At 39.6% G+C, this 20832-nt stretch overlaps 1 long non-coding RNA gene and 1 other non-coding gene across 2 annotated transcripts in view; one reads left to right on the forward strand and one right to left on the reverse strand.

The window, feature by feature from the left end:
* The first annotated feature begins 826 nt into the window (after nucleotides 1-826).
* Nucleotides 827-20832, forward strand: part of LOC131820554 (uncharacterized) — a 65222-nt gene continuing 45216 nt past the window's right edge. The window contains exons 1-2 of the long non-coding RNA XR_009349691.1: nucleotides 827-936; nucleotides 7051-7166. This is a non-coding gene — a long non-coding RNA (uncharacterized LOC131820554). The remainder of the gene's footprint in view (nucleotides 937-7050; nucleotides 7167-20832) is intronic.
* LOC131820704 (U4 spliceosomal RNA) lies at nucleotides 18653-18799 on the reverse strand. The gene has a single exon (XR_009349742.1). It is a non-coding gene; the product is annotated as a U4 spliceosomal RNA (small nuclear RNA).

The following is a 20832-nucleotide window of genomic DNA, read 5'->3' on the forward strand; positions in this document are numbered from 1 at the left end:
TTTATCTTATATCTACCACTTCTTCATAACTATTTTATATAGTCTGATTTCTTTTTTTTTGTTAATTCTTTTGGATTTTTTGGGCAAATAACCAATCTGTTATATCTTTATCTTGTCTTATTGCATTGCCTCAGGCTTTGAATACATTGTTGAATTAATAGTGATAGTGGTAGAAATACTAGCCTTATCACTGCATGTAATTGGGAAGAATTATAATGTTTCACCATTATATATGACAATTGTGGTAGGATTCTTATATATAATCTTTATCAAGCTGTGGAAGAATTCTCTTTATACCTATTAAGACTTCTATTATTATTGAGAATGGGAGTTGAATTTGATCAAGTGCTTTTTAAGCAGCTGTTGAGAAAACCATTTATTTTTCCTTTTGTATCTGCTAAAGTAGTGAATGACATTATTAAATAAGTGTGTGTTTAAACTGCATTTCTGAGAAAAGTTCTCCTTTGTCATAAAATGTGATTCCTTTGATATACTGCCGGCTTATTGAAAGTCATTGAGAAACCTATGATTGAGTTTGAGCTTTTTATAGGTATCTGACTCTGATCAAGTCACTTATTTTTCATTAACTTTAATTCCCTCAAGTGTAATATGAGTATATTCCACTGTATTCACAAAGTAGCTATAAGGATTAGATGAAATTATAAAATCCTTATATAAAAATATATAAAATATATTTAATTTTAATTAAATTAATTTATATAAATAGTTATATAAAATTAAATAAATATATATACATATATATGTATAATTTATTACTCATGGTGTTCAAGAACACTGAGAGATCATTCTCATATCTTCCAGATGGAAAGCATGAGCTACCTTGGATACCATTACTGAGGATGAACTAAGTGTGTTGAATTACCAGTCTGGCTCCTCTCCTTTTTCCCGGTGGAATTGGCTCCAGCCATTGAACAGGTAAGAAGCCTGAGGCACACAAAGTGGTAAGTTAATTTTCCCCAAGACTTCTCCAGTGTTGGAAATGTTATCATGGCTCTCTCTGAGGATTCAGTGATACTAACTGATACTTCTTAGCTAGTAGCTGGGACCACTTCTTTAAGAATCAAGATCGTATTTTGAAGGATAGAAAGAAAATGGCCCCTGGGACGATATTTTAAAGACTGTCCACTAGATGGCATTATGAGCCTATCATAATTGTTTTAACTGGTCATTTATTCACCAGTTAAATACTAATTAGTTAAAGATAATTAGAAAATGGAAGTCAGTGATAGCAGCCCTATCTTTGAGAAAGCTATTTGTTCCTTTTGTTTGGATATAAATTAAAGGTAGGAGCCACATAAAGCTGTCTAGGGACAATGTTTAGCTCTCACTTGAAAGCCCTCATCTGTGCAAGGAAAATAACTAATCTATAGCAAATGGACAGTATATACTATCAGAACAATAAAAAAAATCAGTGATAAATTTTATCCAAAACAACAACTAAACCTTTTTGTTCTCAATTGAATTGCCTGAACTCTTAGTGAGATAAGTGGATTCCAAAAGAGCTTAGATAAGTATATCAATGACAGGATTAAACACGGCTTTGAAAGGAGGCTGGGTAGTTTGGTTATGTCCAAATAATTTCAGGTTTAACTTCGAGAAGGATACTTACTCTGTCATTCATTTGGGCTTGCTTTTGGCAACAGAACACTTAGATGGATAGAATTTAGAGAGCAATAATAACAAATATTATGATTTTTAATTCTTATGTTCATTCTTACTAATTCTTGTGACGGAAAATAACTGAACATGAAGCTAGCACTTTTAGCCTGGACCTCTGAGAGCAGCATTTACCTCATCGAAACCAAGGCTGGCTGTTTTGTTTTATTCTCCTGTTTTCTCTATACTTTCATTTATCATCTCCACCTCCCCCGGGATAACTTTATTCACTCTTTAGTGTATTAAAGGACAAAACAGGTTTATCTCTCTATACTCTTGAGAAAGGAAGAACATTCCCAAGTTGACGGCTCCCACTCTTCAGAGCAGAAGAGAGTGGTATATGGGAGCCATTTGGAATCGTGGGTGGGGATACTGTCTCCAGTAGACACTCCTGTACCACCTGCTGTAAGCACAGCTGTGAATCTTGTCTCCAGTCATACTTTAACTCTTCCTATTATCACATGCTTGAGACCATTGCCGAATAAGTCTGAAAAGGATTGCTTTACAACTATGAAACAGCAGCCCTTTCTTCAGCAGTTATGTAATGAGTTTTATGTAGGGACATGCCTGATAAGGAAGGAACCAGTTTCCAATGGCCAAGGAATTGGCCTCCTTCCTCCCAAGGAGTCTTGGGAAAGAAGAAATTCCTCAAAGACATATTGTACAGTAATCCCATTATTTAGAGACAGGATCCAATGGAACAGTTCATCAATGTCAGGGATCCTATGAGAATACAGTTCCTTATTCAGTTTTCCTGTTTTAAGACTTTAGCTTCAAACTTTATCTCACAGTTTGGGGGAATTCTGTCTTCTCAGTTAATCAGTAAGTGGTCAACATTTTAAGACATGCCATCCTTCTGAAATCAAAGTTCAAGTAGAACATTCTCAGTCAGGTTGCCCAGTTTTCAAGTGCTGAATCACGCTAACTAAGGGGCTGGGTGCAGGGACATAGAAGAGAAGGAGTCAGCCCTCACACAAGCCATGTGGGTAACAGTAGCTCCATTTTAGGACGGTGGAGCGCTCTAGGTCCCTGTGTCAGAATTCTTAGCCAATGGGAGAGAGAGAAATGTGAGCTGCCCCTTTTAATTTAGTGGGAGAAAAATGTTTGGAATGTCATTTGCGTAAGTGTGACCTCAGCTTAGTACAACATGCCCGGGCAGGTGAGACAGGGTCCACCATGGTGTGTATAGAAGAATCAATGGCGTATTTTGCCCATTTCAGTTACAGAAATTCTTATCATGGGATAATAGTCTCATCTACACAAGGAGAGACTCTTAAGGTAATGTGATTCATAAAAAAATAAACATGACAGAATACGTGCAATTACATGCATGTTGAGTCTTCTCAGAAGTGACAAATCTTGTCTTTTGAGAATAGATTTGAATTTTGGAAATAGCCAAAATGTAGGTAGCTTGGAGGTGGTGCAGAGGAGAATCACCTAAAAAAGCTGAATTATGGGCGCCTGGGTGGCTTGGTGGGTTAAAGCCTCTGTCTTTGGCTCAGGTCATGACCTCAGGGTCCTGGGATCGAGCCCCATATCAGGCTCTCTGCTTAGCAGGGAGCCTGCTTCCCTTCCTTTCTCTCTGCCTGCCTCTCTGCCTACTTATGATCTCTGTCTGTCAAAAAAAAAAGAAAGGTTGAAGTAGCAGTGCTCAATCTTTTTAAAATATTTATTTATTTCCAATAGGAGCTTTCAGTTTTCACAGACTCTCTGACTGTGGTAAGGGTAGCCTGAAATTGAAAGTTGGTATTTGTAATAATGTGTGCTTCTCTCCTATTCGGACATTCCATGAAAACAAATGCAGCCACCTGGATAGTTAACTTGGTAGATTTTGAAGACTCAGTATCTCCTAAGTGAAGGTAGTGATTGAGGATGCCTTGACCTAAAGAACTGAGCTTTTGAGTTGGCATTCCTTTATCAGGAATTCCAAAGATGATCTGAACTTATCCTAATTATTCTGAAATTTCATGCCTTTTTTTATTTTTAAATAAAGTCTAACACTATAGGAATGTGTTTGGGGATTATTTTTTATTAAAGTGAATTTTGCCTTGTTATTTGCATTTAGGATAATTGGATTTGACTTATAGGAAACATGAGAAAAGAAGATTGTTAAGCAATATATGCTAGATTAAGATCTTCTAGAGAGAATTGACTTAATCCGGTCTCTGTCTTCTCTAGTGATACATGATTTGGACTAAAAGTGAAAAATGAAAGAATTGGATTAGCTAAAAAGGAAAAACATTTCTAGACAAAACCTTGAGCCTTCTGTTCTGATGATCTAGGAATTGGAAATGTGATATATAGCAGTTTATACAAAGAGCTCTAAATTCTGTGCCGCCCGTTTTCAGGAGGAGTGATGACTTTTCCACTGGCAAGTCACCATAATCATCTTTAAATAAATTTCAAGCAAAGCTCATTGTTTACAGGTGCTGGGGACGTAGCAGTGTTGATAAAATGTTAGCAAAGGATATTGACAGAAAAATAAAGGGAAGACGTCCTCACCACAAAATACAGCAAGTCATGGTATAGCTTTGAGCTCTATACCACCTATTTGAGCCTCTATGCAATATGCTGTATATATATATATATCTGACCTATATGTGTGACATGCGTGTGTACATATGCACACATGTATATCACACATGTGCATATATGCATATATATATATATATATATATCACCTATATGAAAGCATATCTGGAAAATTTCCTTTTTAAGAAAGTGTTTCTATGGATTTGAACAAGATTTGCTTTCTCTACAATTCTGTCTTTTTTTTTTTTTTTTAAGATTTTATTTATTTATTTAACAGAGAGAGCAAGAGAGGGAGAGTAGAGGCAGAGGAGAAGTAGTCTCCCCATGTGGAGCTTGATCCCAGGACCCTGGGATCATGACCTGAGCTGAAGGCAGAAACACCTAGTTGAGCCACCCAGGTGCCCCAGTTCTTTGTCTTCTTATTCAAAATACACTTCTGTGTAAGAAAGTGACTAAAATGTGATTGTCTTCCTCATCAAAGAAAATTATTAGACCTTTTATATTATATTATATTCCCTCCCTCTACCAAGTCAAACAGTGTTATTTTCCCATTTCATCCTAAAACAGAGACTTCAGGAGAAGGAGTGAAAGGGCAACTGGAAAAGGTATACTAGAAAAAAGTCCTGAAATGTGGGTTCTAGATCTGCTTTTGACTGTGGGCAACTTTGTGTTTTTAGGAAAATCCCAAGACCTCTCCAGGCTTTGGTTTCTTGGTGTGTAGAATGGGGAACTGAACCAGAGAGTTTCTAAGGCATTAGGTTTCTACCCAGATGACACACATTAGAATCACCTGAAGGCCCTGAAGGAGAGGAGTTTTATCCCCAGATTCTGCCACGAGGACATAGTACATGTTGCCAGATTCAGCAAATGAAAACACAGGACATTCAATTAAAATTGGATACCAGATAAATGGTGAATAAATTTTTAGTATTTCTATTTATATCAACCCTACACATAAGAGAAAGTTAAAGGTTTTTTTTTTTTTTTTTTTCGTGGAATGAATGTACACCATCAAGGCTTTATTACTGGGAATAAAGAATGCAAAATTACTGGAATAAAGAATGTAAAATGGTAGGGTTATGTGCTTCAATAGTTTTTCAGTCATACCACATACAGAATCTCTACTCTTTTTTTATTTTTATTTTTTTAATTTTTAAACACTTTCTTTTTTAAAGTTTTATTAACCTTGATTGGAATACCTTTTCATCCTCTGGCAAAAACCATTATATCAATTAAAATAGTACAAATGATAAAGAAATTTATGGGCTTACTTAACAAGAGGTCCACAACTAAAATGAAGTCATCAAGGACCCCGTGTTCTCATCACCTTTCTGCTGGGACATCAGCCTGGGTGTGTTGGCCTTCCCTTTCAGGTTTGTTTCTGTGATTATAAAATGGCTGGTGCATCTCCATTTATCATGTCTTCACACAATTACCTTCAGAGGAAAAAAGAAAAAGGAGTTTTGTTTTGCTCATGTCATTTTAACTGGAGGAAAAATCTTTCGTAGGGATTTCTACCCCCAGAACACTTCTTCAAAATCACCGGCTGGAATTAGGTCACGTGCCAGTGCACTAGCCCAAAGGGAGGATGGAAGGCAAATTTCAGGTCTTTTCCCTCTTCCTGTTGGGAGGCAGTTCCTACAAGGAATGAAGGAAGTGGTTAGAAATAAGTGTTGAGGCAACCACGTGTCATCCCTAGTGTCATCACATCTAGGCTGTTCTTTTCCCTTGAATGTCCTCAGCATATGGTTGGATTCTGGGATGGTGGGCTAATGTGGAAGAATGGAGAATACTTCACAATATTGGGAGCCAGATTTTTTAAATGCCCTTATACATTCAGGCCTGACCCAAAACAGAGACATCCACATGGGTCCCAACATAACCCTTTCAACATGTTATCATTTAGCCAGAATGATTAGAACTTTAAAAATACAATTACATCCCTTTCTGCCTAGAAAGAGAGAAAGAAAGAGCGAAAGAGTCTGAAGAATCCCTTTTCCTTTTTCATTATACACCTCAGTTTTTCATGTTGAGTACATGGCATAAAATTCCAACGAGTATACACACAAAAATCTTAGAAGAACTGGCAGAATCCTAATTTCGTAGGGTTTTCCCTCTATGTTGGAATTCATCCAAATGTACTTTCATTTTTAAGTACACTATTAGAAGGAGGGTAATACAGATAATAATTTTGTTTTGATGCCCATGACTGCTCAAGATCCTTAAAGCGCTCTCTGCACTGGTTTTGACCCCCAATCGCTGATCACTTGGAGGAGAGCAGTGTATTTCAGTGCAGAGAATACTTAACTCGCCCCAAGACCTACAAAAGAGCATTGGCCCTGATTTTCACACAATGTGATATGCTTTTGTTCACCCTGTAAATGGGGTGTGTAACTGGGATAAATTCTTTCCAAGTGCTCCTAAAGCACACATATTAAAGTGTATTTTCTTCCCAAAGCTTATATAGAATTCCAAGTGGCATACAAAATATGTTTAAAATGCTGCATATGGGTGGGGAGCCTGGGTGGTTCAAAGGCCTCTGCCTTCGGCTCAGGTCATGATCCTAGGCTCCTGGGATCGAGCCCCGCATCAGGCTCTCTGCTCAGCGGAGAGCTCGCTTCCTCCTCTCTGCCTGCCTCTCTGCCTACTTGTGATCTCTGTCTGTCAAATAAATAAAAAAAGAAAAAAAAAGTTTATATAAAAAATGCTGCATATGGGTAGAGAGAGAAGAAAGAAAATTATCAATTAAGGAATAGCTTTTCTATTCCAGACAGAATGCTAAATGTCTGATATCTTTGAATTGATTTAACCCTGAAAACAACTTTTTGAGTTATCTTACAGGCTATTGATTCATCCAAGGTCATATAATCTAATGAACATCAGAGACAGAATGAGAATTATTGCCAAAGACGACTCCTGCAAAGGAAGATACGTGAGTATTGATGAACACACACTTGGTAAGATAGTATTTTCTTAGTCTGTATCTTTGTCCATCCAAATAGAATTCCTACTTAGAGTTGGATTTCAGAGCAGTCTTTAAACCCAAAAGAGCCCATGTGATCATTAGCAGGATATCCAATCAGACATATTTTCTTGAGAAAGATCTGCACATTTTCTCCTGGATAGGCACATTCTCTGGAATTCACACCATTACACATTCCAAACATAGCAAATAAATCATTAATTATTCACAGGAAGAATAGTTCCAAGTTCTCTTCCTTCTTTGGGTGATATGACAGAACAGTGAAAAACAAAAAAATCCTGGGTACTTAGTAGTTGAGCAGTACCTGATCTGATAGCCGATATCACCCTCGTCACGGGCGATCTAACCATATTGTTTTATCATTTCCTGAGAGAAAAGATGGGGGGGGGGCTATGGAGTTTTTTTGTTTGTTTGTTTGTTTTTCTTTAACTGAGGGAACAAGTAAGTAGCTCTTAAACTTTCCTGAACCAACCAAATAAATTTGAATTGTAATTAAGAAAAATTGAATAGCAACTCTAAGTAAAAGTGAGTGAGCAAAACTGAACAGTCTTCCAATCTTGAAGTGTGTGCTCATTCCTTAAAAAGGTTCTGATGTATGCATAGGAGATTGTAGTGACAATTTGAAAAAAGGGTTGGACTTTGGAGGAATGCTGCTTGAGCATATTCGAATGAAAAGTAAACAATCAAGTCTAGTTATTGCTGGAAAAAAGAAGAAAGAAAGAATTTAAAGGTGAAAAATTGGTCCAGTGGAAAAAAACACCACACAACGATTCTCCTACTAGGTGTGGGCTTTCATCTTTCTATTTTGCAGTAACTTGGACATAGAAAGTATTTAATTTGTTTTATGGCAGAAAATTCATTTATTCAACGACCATTTGTTCAATGATTTACTCAATAGTCCTTTCCTGAGTATCATTTTTGTGTTAGACAGTGACATAGGGACAGAAATGGAGCTATAGGGGCGCCTGGGTGGCTCAGTGGGGTAAAGCCTCTGCCTTTGGCTCAGGTCATGATCCCAGTGTTCTGGGATCTGCTCAACAGGGAGCCTGCTTCTCCCTCTCTCTCTGCCTGCCTCTCTGCCTACTTGTGATCTCTATCAAATAAATAAATAAAATCTTTAAAAAGAAAAAAAAAGAAATGGAGCTATAAATTGGGATGTAAGATTGAAAGTGTCACTGCAAAAAAGAGCCAGATACCAAAATTCTAGAAAAAAAGGTGGGAACAAACTCAAAGACATTTTCTTTAGAGTGGCTCGTGAATACCCACCATCCTAATACTGTCCCACCCACTTATTATATAAACTGAAGTGAGGCCCAAGACCCTTGAAAATCTGCTCACTTATGAAAAATGTGTCTACATTTTTTGCATTTTTAACAGTGTGCCAAGAACCTGTAAGAAATGTGTTTTTGAGTGGAACTAATGATAACAGGGAGTATTAAAAGTGTGATGTTGGTCCTTTAAAATGGTTTAAGTCAAAGATCTTAGGCCAGGGTATGGATTTCAGCTTTGCTTCTCTAGAGAGATGGCTTCAGATTACAGTGTTTAAAAGTTTTAGTTCATTTTCAGAACTCTAATTTAATGTTAACTTTTGCTTAGAGAAATGTCTTTCAGAATCAAACCTGAACCATAAGAAAACTTCCACTGACAATTCCCTAGCTAGGGAAACCATTCTTTGCCACTCCCAGTGATCCTGTCTTGACCCATCTCATGTCTCTTGCTGATTTTTTTCTGAAGTTGGGGGAGGTCAGAGCATGACCAATTAGTACTCTGAAACCCTAGCATCACCTAGGATGCCAAGGGTTGACCTCGCTATACTTGATGTCAGTGTTAAGCTATCTTGAACATGAGAAATCCTCCTCTGATCCTAGGGCAGAGACCATTGAAATTGTGCAAAAACCAGGCTCGTACAAACCCTGGCCCATTAATGGGTTACACTGGCTTATGCAACTAAAAGGAGAGGTCCCCTAATGGCTCGTGAAACCAGGAAGAAGGCTGACTCTAAAAAATACTAACCATGTGCATTCAAACTGAACACTACATTGCTCCAGTATTCAGAAAACTGTTGAGAAGATCTTCAGTTTTAATCTCTGTGCTGCTAAAGACACACAGAATCTTAAATTGTACCAGACATACCTCTGAATTTTTTATAAATGAATTTTAGCCAAACAGCTGGTAAACAGGCTTCCTTGACATCCTTTACAGAATCCCTGAAGTCTGTTCAACAAAAACATACTTAGGGACCTTTTGTGAAGGGAGGTTAAAGGTAACTTACCCCAATGCGTGTCAACTCTTAAGTCACAGCCCATGAATATATTCAAATATCTCACTGTCTTTCCAAAGATTCCCTTTGATCCTTCATTTCTACTCTGGTCCAACCTCTTATCGCTAATTTCTTCAGTGGGTCTAAGGATCATTCTCCTTGCTCCTGCTCTAATATGAAAGTCTATAAAACTCATAAAATGAAAACAATAATGCTAGACTTGCTATTATAATAAAGGCTTTTAAACATCATAAAGAGACTAATTTGATCTCTATCTAATTTAAAAGAAGATACCTCATATGTTTTAGGGATTCTAGAAAAGAGGCATCATTACCATTTTCACTCATTCTCCCTGAACGGTCCTCTTTGAGTTTTAAGTCTTGCAACTGTTTTTTTGTTTTGTTTTGTTTTGTTTTCATCCAAGGTATATCCTATTTACTAACTATACTTAGATTAAGATTTTGATTTGTGTTTCTACCTTTTCCCTTCTAATGTATTTCCTTAATTGTCCCTTATTCATTTCCCAGAGCATCTAATACCCATACACACAGAGAGCTCACCATGTTCCCTAAGAGATTCATATGTGTGCAGATGGTACATACCTTGAAAACAGTTTTTAGTTTCATATAGCTGTATAGTCAGCGGCTGGTTTCTACTGCTTCTGGAAGCCTTGCCAGACCATCTGCAGACCCTTTAATTATATTTTCTGACCAGAGGGCAACTGGTAGGAATTACATATGTTATGATCGTATTCAACAAAGTTTCAGGATTCCACTGCCCTAGCTCAGAAGCAATACCGGCTCGGCTGGCTGGTCTTCAGTGGGAGACAGGAGTTAACAAGGCCCCCACTTCAACTGCAGTGATGCTTCTCTGAGTCAGTAAATACTGTTGACATTAAGAGTAGCATAACTCAGAGCCCATGTAAATATCAATCATGAGCTGGTCAGTATAATAGGACTGACTATGTGAAAAATAGCAGAAAGCTTTTCTAGATGCTAGACATACCTTCTTGGGATCAGGAGGAATTATCGGGACTGACTTTGGCATCACAACAAACTATGGGATCAGGCTAACTAATTTCAATTTTGAGGATTCCCCACCAGAAGAAAATACTCACTAGACTGAGGGAAACAACCCAATTTAGCTGACTCTCCCTGTAGCAGGTGATCTGGATGTGAGGGTGTGCAGGACTCCCGAAAAGCTATGTAGACCAGTGTTGATTCAGCTGATCTGAAAATGGTCATCTCCTTCCTCCTCAGTTGTCCACCCCAAAGTGACATGAGTTACATATGACCCCAGATTAACAGTTACACTCCTATAAGTCTTTATTCCTGCCTTTCCAACCATTAGTTACCACCTATAACAACATCACTCTCCTCCCTATGTAGCCCCCCATATAAAGGGCTGTTTGGGGAAAAGGTTGCACATACCCTACACACATGTTATCACTGTTTTTGTTCTTGCAGAAGAGCCCAAAGATTTTGCATTTGTTGAAAGAAACTTCATGCCTTTATATTGTGAGTAGAGTAGCAGGTGGAGTGGAATGTGGGCTTGTGCATTAGAGGAAGGAAAGGGAAATTGACATGGAATGGGTCCCTCATTATATGAGACTGGTGAGGGAAATGATGTTATTTTGACAATTTGAGTTCAAATTCCACAGATCAGTGGTTGCATGAGGAGTTGTATTTATATGAGGACACACAGTATTGGGCCAGCCTTCCTTTGTTTGTTTTAAACTCAACTTTACTGAGACATCATTTAGTACAATATTGTATTCATTTAAAATCCACAACCCAGTGTGTACACCTGTGAAACCACTGCCCAGGCAAGATAGAGGATATTGCTATCACCCTCCAAAATTCCTTCTTCTCCCTATTCTGCCCATCCTTCTCTCTCCACACTTGGACCCATTCAACACTGAGCTGCCTTTTTGTCACAGGTTTTTTGTTTTGTTTTGTTTTTCATTTTTTAGACTTTTATATAAATATAACTCTTGTCTGGTGTCTTACACTCAACATAATGATTTTGACATTCATTCATTTTGCTATGCATGTTAGTAGTTTGTTTCCTTTTACTTTTGACTAATATCCCATCGTATAAATGCATTACTTTTTGTTTATCAATCACCTGTTGGTGAACATCTGGATTATTTCAGTTTTTGGTTATTGTGCATAAAACTGCTATAAATATTTGCATACAAGTCTTTGTGTGGACATATGTTTTCACTTCTTTTGTGTAAATACTTGGGAGTGGAATGTCTGGGTCATATATTTAACTTTTTAAGAAATTGCCAAACAGTTTTTTCAAAGTTATTGAATCATATTGCATTCCCGCCAGGGATGTATGAGAGTTCTAGTTGCTCAACATCCTCACCAACATTTGGTATTGTCAATCTTTTTAACGGTAGTCGTTCTAATGGATGTATGGTAGCATCTCACGTTAGTTTTAATTTCCGCTTCACTGATGACCAGTGTGGTTTAAATCTTTTTGCGCCATTTGTGTACTGTCATTAGTGAAGTGTCTACTCAAATCTTTTGCCCATTTTTCATTGGGTTGTTTTTCTTCTAATTATGGAGTTGGAAGGGTTCTTTACATAGTCTGAATACAGGTTCTTCATTGAATATATGCCTTGTGAACATTTTCCCCATTCTTTTGGTTGTTTTTTCATTTTCCTAACAATCTCTTTCAGAGAGCAAAAATTTTCATTTCAATCTATCAAGTTCCATCTTCTTCTTCAAAATTGTTTTGTGTATTCTAGAGACATCAAATTTCCAAATAAAATTGGAACCAGCTTGTCATTTTCAATGAAAATACCTGATGGAATTTAGACTGAGATTGTTTTGAATCTATAAATCAATTTGAGTAGAATTGGTATTTTAATAATGGAATCTCAAAATAAACCTATGAATTCCAATGAACTATGAATTGGAATCTTCCAATTCATATTCAACTTATGAACATGGTTTATTTCTCCATTTACATTTTTCTTCCTTAATTTCTTCCAGTAATGTTTAGGAAACTTTATCTCTTTTGTTAAATATATTCTTAAGTATTTTTGTTGTTGTTGTTGTTGTTTTTAGATAGTCTTACAAGTAGAGGGTTTTGGGTTTTTTAAAATATTTTATTTATTTATTTATTTGACAGAGAGAGAGAGAGAGACCACAAATAGGCAGAGAGGCAGGCAGAGAGGGGAGGGAAGCAGACCCCCCACTGAGCAAAGAGCCCAATGCGGGGGTTTGATCCCAGGACCCTCAGATCACAACCTGAGCTGAAGGCAGAGGCTCAACCCACTGAGCCACCCAGGCACCCCCCAAGTAGTGTTTTTAAAATTTAATTTCCCAATTGTTTGCTGCTAGCATATAAAATCCAATTAAGTTTTAGGTATTAATTTTGTCTACTTCAACCTTGCTAAATGTACATATTAACTCTAATTGTTGTATAGATTCTTTGGGATTTTCAGGCCATCTGCAAATGGAATCCAGTGTTCTTCCTTTCTGCCTTCATTTGTGTTTGCTCTAATCTTGGTTTCATCTGTTTTTTCCTCCTTATTATCATTTTATTGTTTTGTAGTCAAATTTGCTAGTGCTGCTTGTAGGATACAATCCATTAAAAACCTGCCCTTGTGCAATTTAGCAGAGATCTCAAATTGCTGATGTTTGAAGGGAAGGAAAATAGCTGATGGAAGAGTAAAAAAGAAACAAAAAGATACAGTGCATGCATACAGTTGGCTAGAGGCAAGGCTGCAATTTTAGCCCTTGTTCTGCTGTTGCTGTGACTGATGGAGTCAGTCACACTGGGATCCTTTTGAGCTGGTTGGAAGGAGGGGGAAAATGTGTTAGAGCTGTGAATGGAACAGTATTAGCTGGAAAACACTGTCAACTTTTGAACACTGGTGAGTTTCAAGTGAGTAGGCCAATGTCAGCCACAGGCAAACATGCCAGTCAAATCTCAGTTCTCCTTCCTCTGCATGTCCATTGCAAACTGGAGAAACTGTCTCCGTATCCACGTCTCCATTTCTGGTCTCTTCTTTTTTCTCTAACAGTGTTACCCTCCCTTTCCAAAGACCCTTTCCTACTTTCCCTAACAAAAGCTTTCCAGAAAGATCTGAACCCCTTTCAGTGATTAAATTCTGCCCTATCCCCACACCTTGCTCGCTATTATATTTTAACAACATATGTCTGAAGATGCCTTAAGTTCTAAATAAATCATAGTACAAGTACAATAGCAATACATAGAAATGGCAGGAGAGAGCACTTATTGAACATCTACTGTACGATGCTCAGGAGTTGTTGTTTAATTATAATAAGATCTAAAACAGGATACATAGCCTCCTTTTAGATAAAAGGACTGGAAATTAAAAGGTTAAACATTTTGTTCAGGGCCATATAAAAATTGGAGAACAAATGTGAACTTTGGTCTGAGTTTAAAGTATGGGCTTTATCCACTGCAGATTTTGACTTCAATATTACTAAGCACTTTCATTGTGTAATATATTTGCTAATTTATCAATGGCTCTAAAAATAGTAGATTGTTTTTTTAATTTATTTTTAATTAATTTATTTTTTATCTTAATTTTTTTATTTTTAATTTTTTATTTTTTATAAACATGTATTTTTATCCCCAGGGGTACAGGTCTGTGAATCACCAGGTTAACACACTTCACAGCACTCACCAAAGCACATACCCTCCCCAATGTCCATAATCCCACCCCCTTCTCCCAACCCCCCTCCCCCCAGCAACCCTCAGTTTGTTTTGTGAGATTAAGAGTCACTTATGGTTTGTCTCCCTCCCAATCCCATCTTGTTTCATTTATTCTTCTCCTACCCACTGAAGTCCCCATGTTGTATCACCACTTCCTCATATAGATTGTGTGTTTCTTATTGCAGAAGTACATTGTCCATTATATTCCCAGCCTCCAGGATAGCACATGGCAAATAATACGTAGTCCATGCTGGCTTATTGAATTGATTCGAAGACCAATAAAGCCATGTTTCTAGTTTCCTTCTTTATTCATTCATTAAACAAGTACTTTTTTGTACTTAGGCACACAGATCTACAGTAGGAGTCAGATGAATAAATAAATAAACAAGTAATCCTACACAGGAATAATAAGCAATGATGGATGGGTGAATAAATTATTGAGAGAATAAAAGGCTACCTAGATTGGCCTTAGGATGTCAGCAAAGGCTACCTGAAGCAGGGATATTTTGACCTGTAATGTCAAGAATGATGCATTGTGAAAGAAGGAAGATATTCTAAACAGAGGGAGCTGTCGTGTGCAAGCTTGGAAGTGAGAGAGAGCATGACACATTCAAGAAAATATAAGTAGCTCAATATGTTGGGACACAGAACGTGAGACATGGGATGATGAGAGATGAGGACAGGAAATGAAATAGGTGCCAAATACAAGATTATCGTATTTTGAAGGCTCTATCACGAGGGAGCCACCAGAGGTATGTCATCAGGAGGCAGCAGAATCAGATTTTTTACTTCGAAAGAACATCCTGGTTTCCATGGAAAGCGATTGAAGGGGGGCAGGGTGCAGTGTGGGAAATAATTGTCAAATTCTAGGTGGAAGAGTATGGATTGAGGAAAGTGGGCAGGCTTGAGAGATAATAAAAGTAAAATTAAAAGAATTTGGAACCTGATTAATTTGGGGAGTAATGGAGAAAGAATGGATGAAGATGATTCTTGGGTTTGGGACTTGGGAAAATGCTGGGCAGTAGTGTCATTTAATAAGCTTTTGAGCCTAGGTGAAGTGTTTTCTGCAGAGGAGTATTTCCAATGACTATCATCCCGAACAATGTACTAAAATCTTAAATTCATCATGGTTATTGAATTATTAGCGCCTACACCTCCCCGGCTAATTTGCCGTATCTCTTTATAACACCATTCCCGTCTGAGTCACTACGGCTGCAAACCTCATGTTCATGGTTGGTTCCTCCTCTCTTCAGCCCTCCCTCCTCTTCCAGTTAGTCACTAAGGCCTGTTAATCATCCCTGACTATGGCCTCTTGAGTCTGCACTGTCCTGCCATTCCCACTGTCATAACTCTAGCCTGAGCCCCTATCACTTCGTGCCTGAGCTATTTCCTGACTAGAATCGTTTCCTAACTCATCTCCATCCCTGCAGTTGCTCCCTAGTGCAGTCCATCTGGCACCCCACAGCCAGAATGATTTTCTTTAAATACTGCTTTCATCACCTCTCCCAGCTCAAGCATGCTCAGCGTACTCTTCTCCAGACAGATGACTTACTCACCATCTTCCCAGCATGTCTTATGCATTCCCACCTAGGGAACCTCTGCTTGGAATGTGACTTTCTCCTCTATTTTCCTCTGCCTCCCTAAATGGTCTTCATCCTGTTGGGCTCAGTTCCAGTCCCAGCCTCCAGGAGTTTTCCTGTCCATCCTCAGCACCGTCACACCCTCAAATCCTCTGGCACCCAATATCCATTTTGCTGACTTTCTTGCGTTCTTCTCTGTGTACGTCTTGTAGGCTTCTTAGAGCCTAGATGATGGGCCTCTTGTGTGGCCTCGGGTGCACATGCAATGGAGAGAGAACCAGATTCTGGTCAGCTCACAGTTGCTGTTATTTCTTGCTGCCACTTGGGCTTGCAGCTGGAGACAGGTTATGCCGGTTTGGTGAGTATTTGTCCACTGTCTCTGGGATAGCCTTGTTGGTTCAGGTCCCAGTAGGGACTTGTATTAGGTGCCAAGAGCACAACTCTTTCTGTTTCGCCTTCTCACGCCCCACCATCATTCCTCAAGTATGGCTCTGATCAGCTGGATCTGGAAAGTCTGTATTAGCTACTCATGGTACAGATAGCTCTCCTAGAAGAAACTCCAGGAAGCCCTGTTTTCAGCCTTTGTTACCAGCCCAGTTACCTCCTGTCTTCTTGGTGAGCCCCCGTTTGGGAGGCAACCAGTCCTTTAGTAAATTAGGCCATGTCCTCTCCAGAAACCAATGTTCTCATACTAAGTTTACTTTATATCCAAGATATTTATGGCAACAGTAAGTTTCCTTATTATTCTCCCCTCTTCCCAGCAAGGAATTCCTATTTACCCTACAGTAATGCAGCTATTAGAGTGAGCCTGTGTGATGGAGGAGGGGGGAGTGAGGGGAGGGAATCACATAAGTGACCCTATACAGAAAAAAAGTGATTCACCCCAACATAAGCTTTGGTTACAATCTTATACAAAAGAGAGGCCTACTTCATTTTTAGGTGCCTGTGCCCAAAATTAGTTTTTGTTTGCCTTGTCCTCATGCCTACTCCTCTGTTTCCTGCTCTGTGCCTCAGGAGCCTGTATGCTATAGATGGCATCTCCAGGGTACCCTGACCCAGTGCACCCCTGAGTTTGGGCAAACACATGGCACCTGCAGAAGACTTCCTCCCAGTCTGCAGCAATCTGACAGTGGCTCCACGTCTCTGGCAAAGGGACTCGTGCCTTCTCCCATTGCTTTAACTGTCCACTCTCCAGCAATGGCACTCCTCCCCTGTGGGGACAGGTTGGTATTGTTGCTCTCCCTTAGCACTTAAACATCCCTTGATGGCTCCCTTAGCCCTGTTTCTTCATTAAACCCTCTTTGCTCCAACTCTTTTCAGTCTGTCATCTGTCTGCTTCATGGACCCTAATTGACACAGTGCCCTCTCGAAGAATACCCAAATTAATCTTTGCCTTTATTAGGGTAAATCTGGGTACAATTTGTCTCTCCCATGGCACTGAGCATGGTGATTGACAACTACAAAATCATTTGTAAACCCTAATTAAGATAGATATTAATGAGCCAGACTCATTCTTCTGTGTGAATCCAGACTTCCTGTTAACAAACCAGACTGCTGAATGTGTAAGCATCAGTCTTCTGATTATCGCACAGTGGGCTTGCCCCTTCACCCTGCCTGGTTCCCAACTTACAGCGAAAGAGACTACAGTATCTTATTCATTGATAGGGGCAGTACACTGACTAGATGCAATAGCCTGTTTAAAATCCAGCAAATTATCTCCGCCATCTTCCCGAATCAGTCCTAGGACACGTGACTGATGCTGCTCTTTAGGAATCTAGTTAATTTGCCACTCTCCCAGAGGATGGCCTGACAAGAGTTACTTCAAGAGGGCTGAGGCTTCAACACAGCTACCTTCAGGGTAATTGAGATGACTTGTTTGCCATACCTGTTCTGTTTAACGAGGTTGATGCTCATTCCCACAAGTGGAAGGGCCACTGGTGAGCTACCATCATCGAAGAGAAACTCTAACCAGATGCCTTCACAGAGCTTGCTGCTTGGCGGCTTTCTGCCTCAGAGACTCTTGTTTTAATTATCGTTCCTCTATACATCAGGTTCCTGAAAGAAATTCCAGCATGTTTCCAAGTTATTTTAGCTGGGTATTTTCCCTGCCAATCTTAAAATCAGAGTTTCTACTCTTTGCTTCCTAATGATTCTTCCCAATGAGAAGAGGAGAGAAAAGATCTCAGGATATTTTCCCTAAGGATGCAGTGTAAGTGTCACCTGGGGAAGGATTTCTTCCTTCACATGTAAAGCTGCAGGGCCCAGAAGGGCTGCCACATGCAAATTTGAAACAAGCATTTCCAAAGCAGAAGTCCAGCACCAGCCCTGTCACACATGTGTAAAACAAATTGTCCAATGGGAGCATTGCATAAATCACTCAAGAGAGAGTGCCAAAAATTCCACAGCACTCCTTCCAGAATCTAAAACCCAAACACGTTAGAGCTCCAAGCTCTTACCAAAAAATCCTGAAGGGAAAATGAACTGTGAATAGCTATGAAGAAAGTATAAGTAATTCATCCACCTGATGGGACCACCTGCTAATCAACATTCACACAGTATTTTGTATCCAGCTATGAATCAAAATTCTTGAGCAAGTTTATAGCTTAAAAAGCCAAAAAGTCCTGTCATCATCAGCGCTGCTATTTACCAGCGACCGAGACAGAACCTGCATGAACGGCTATGCTTCGTGAAGGATGTTGATCTTCGTGGGTTGTGTCTGATTCAGGGGAGGAGCACTTGGGCTGGTTTCAGACACTAAGATTAATGGGTAGTGCAGTAAATCACAGTCACAGAAAAGAAGAACCTTGGTGGGGAGGACGAGTGTTTTAGTTTCTCAACCCACTGCACGCCCATGGAAGAGAGAACCCTGTTAGAGTTAGAAGTGTTGGAGAAAAGGTACTTCCACTCATCTTTTTAGTAAACGTGCTCTTGTAAAAGGCACAGCATTTGTGCAAAATTTTTCTAAAAAGTATTTATTGAGGTAGATAGGAAAAAATGATTCTCAATTAGCAATAATCGTGCCTCAGATAAACCTCATTGGCTACGATACTGCCGCTGTGCAAAGCTTGAAAAAGCGATTCTCATAGCAAAATATATGCCCTCCCATGTGTAGAGAGTAAGTGGGGCCAAGCCCAAAGAGCTCTACACAACCAGAAAAAGAGAAGTGGGTTCAGCTATAAAGCCAATTTATTAGAGGTGCACAAACTCTTGTACTGAACTACGAGACATGATTCAATATATCTATGTATTAGTTTGCCAGGACTGCTGTAACAAAATACCACAAACCAAATGGTTGCAAAAAAGGGGAATGTGTTCTCTCAGTCTTGGAAGTCAGAAGTATGAAGTCAAGATTTCAGTAGAGCCACGTTGGCTCTGAAACCTGTAGGGCAGTCCTTCCTCAGCTCTCCCGAGCTTCTCGTATTTGCCAGCAAACTTTGGCATTGGTTGGGTTGCGGCTGTAGCCGCCCAGTCTCGGCCTGTGTTGTCACATGACACTCGGTCTGTGTGTGTGTGTCTCATCTCTTAAGGACATGGGTCACATTGGATTGGGGCCCACCCAATTCCAGCATGACCACATCTTAACTAATTATGTCAGTGTCTTAACTAATTATGTCAACTCTGTTTTGAAATAAGGTAACATTCTTAAGTACGATTATATTGGTTGTATTGACAAAAATATTTGCATCCAGGGTTTGGTAAACTTTTTGTATAAAGGGCAAGATTTCAGATATTTGGGGCTTTGTAGGCCATAGCGTCTCTGTCGTGACACCCCAGCTCTGCCGTTGCAGCGCACAAGCAGCCCTCGACAGCATGAAAGTCAGTGGCCATGGCTGCTCCAAAACCACTTCATTTCCGGAACCAGGTGTCATCTGGCCCAAAAGCCAGCGAGACTGAGGGTCAGATCTTGTGGCACAGCCCAGTGTGAGCTTGTTGTTACCTCCTAAAGCATCGTGGCAACAACATGCTGGTTTCTCCCCAGAGAAGGATAGGATCTCATGACAGAGTCTCACATTGGGATTTTTTCTTAACGTTTGTTTTTCCTACACTGGGTAGGGCTTCAAAGTTCATTGAGACCAAACAGTTTTGCAAAGGAGCTCGTGAGCCTTAGAAACATGAACTGACTTGTTCACACTGGAAGCCAGGATGAGCATCCAGGTCTTCTGGCCCGAGGCTCCTGGCTGGTCTGCGGCTTCCTAGTTTACGCTCTACATCTGTGGTCTGCTGATTTGGACTTTGCTGCTAAAAGTTTCGTAAAAGCTTGAAGCCTGGGACTTAAGTCACAAGGCAGCGGTAACCTAGTGTTGGTGACGACAATGAGTTAGCACATGGCTCAGTACAGAGGAGCCCAGATCACCCACAGGCTCTTAGGATTCTTTGGTTCAATGTCCCTTAGAAAACGCTGAATGCCATTGAGCATTTATTGTCTAGGTATTTATTTAAACCTGTCTTGAACCTGTCTATGTTTTGGCTTTACAACTAGTTCAGACAACAAATTCCGTGTGTTTACTTCTCTTCTAGACAAGAAGACCTTCCTATTACTTTAGAGCCTGTTTTTATCAAAACTGATGGTGATGTAACTGAGAGATTCCCCAGGTAGATTATCCCAGAAAGCTCTTAGGGGAGAGCTATGCCTTACATAGCACATGACTTCTAAGTAACACCACTGCACAGAGACTTTCCAGCATTTTAAGCCAACAAACCTTGCTAAGAAAACTTGCATTGGATCTTAGATAATGTTGGTAATAGATGCACTGGCCTACTAGTAGACTATTTTGTTTTTTCCCCACTGAATTTAATGTCATATCGCACACTATTTTTTTTTTTTAATTTGGCTCCCCCACAACTGGAACAGAAACTCCATGAGGGCAAAGACTTGGTCAATTTATCGCCAGACACTAAAATAGTTCCCGATGCAAAATAGTGCATAGCAGGCATCCGATAAATACTGTGGAACAAAGGAAGCAATGAGTGAGGCGCTGAGCCAAGCCCAAGCCCCAGGCTCCCATCCAGGACCAAACCTGAGGATCCTTCGCGGAGCCCCCTCTAGTCTGTGGGCGCGCGGTGACTGGCACAGAGCTTTGATATAAAGCTGATGTGCA

Source organism: Mustela lutreola, chromosome 18 (assembly GCF_030435805.1).
Source record: "Mustela lutreola isolate mMusLut2 chromosome 18, mMusLut2.pri, whole genome shotgun sequence".
Taxonomy (NCBI): domain Eukaryota; kingdom Metazoa; phylum Chordata; class Mammalia; order Carnivora; family Mustelidae; genus Mustela; species Mustela lutreola.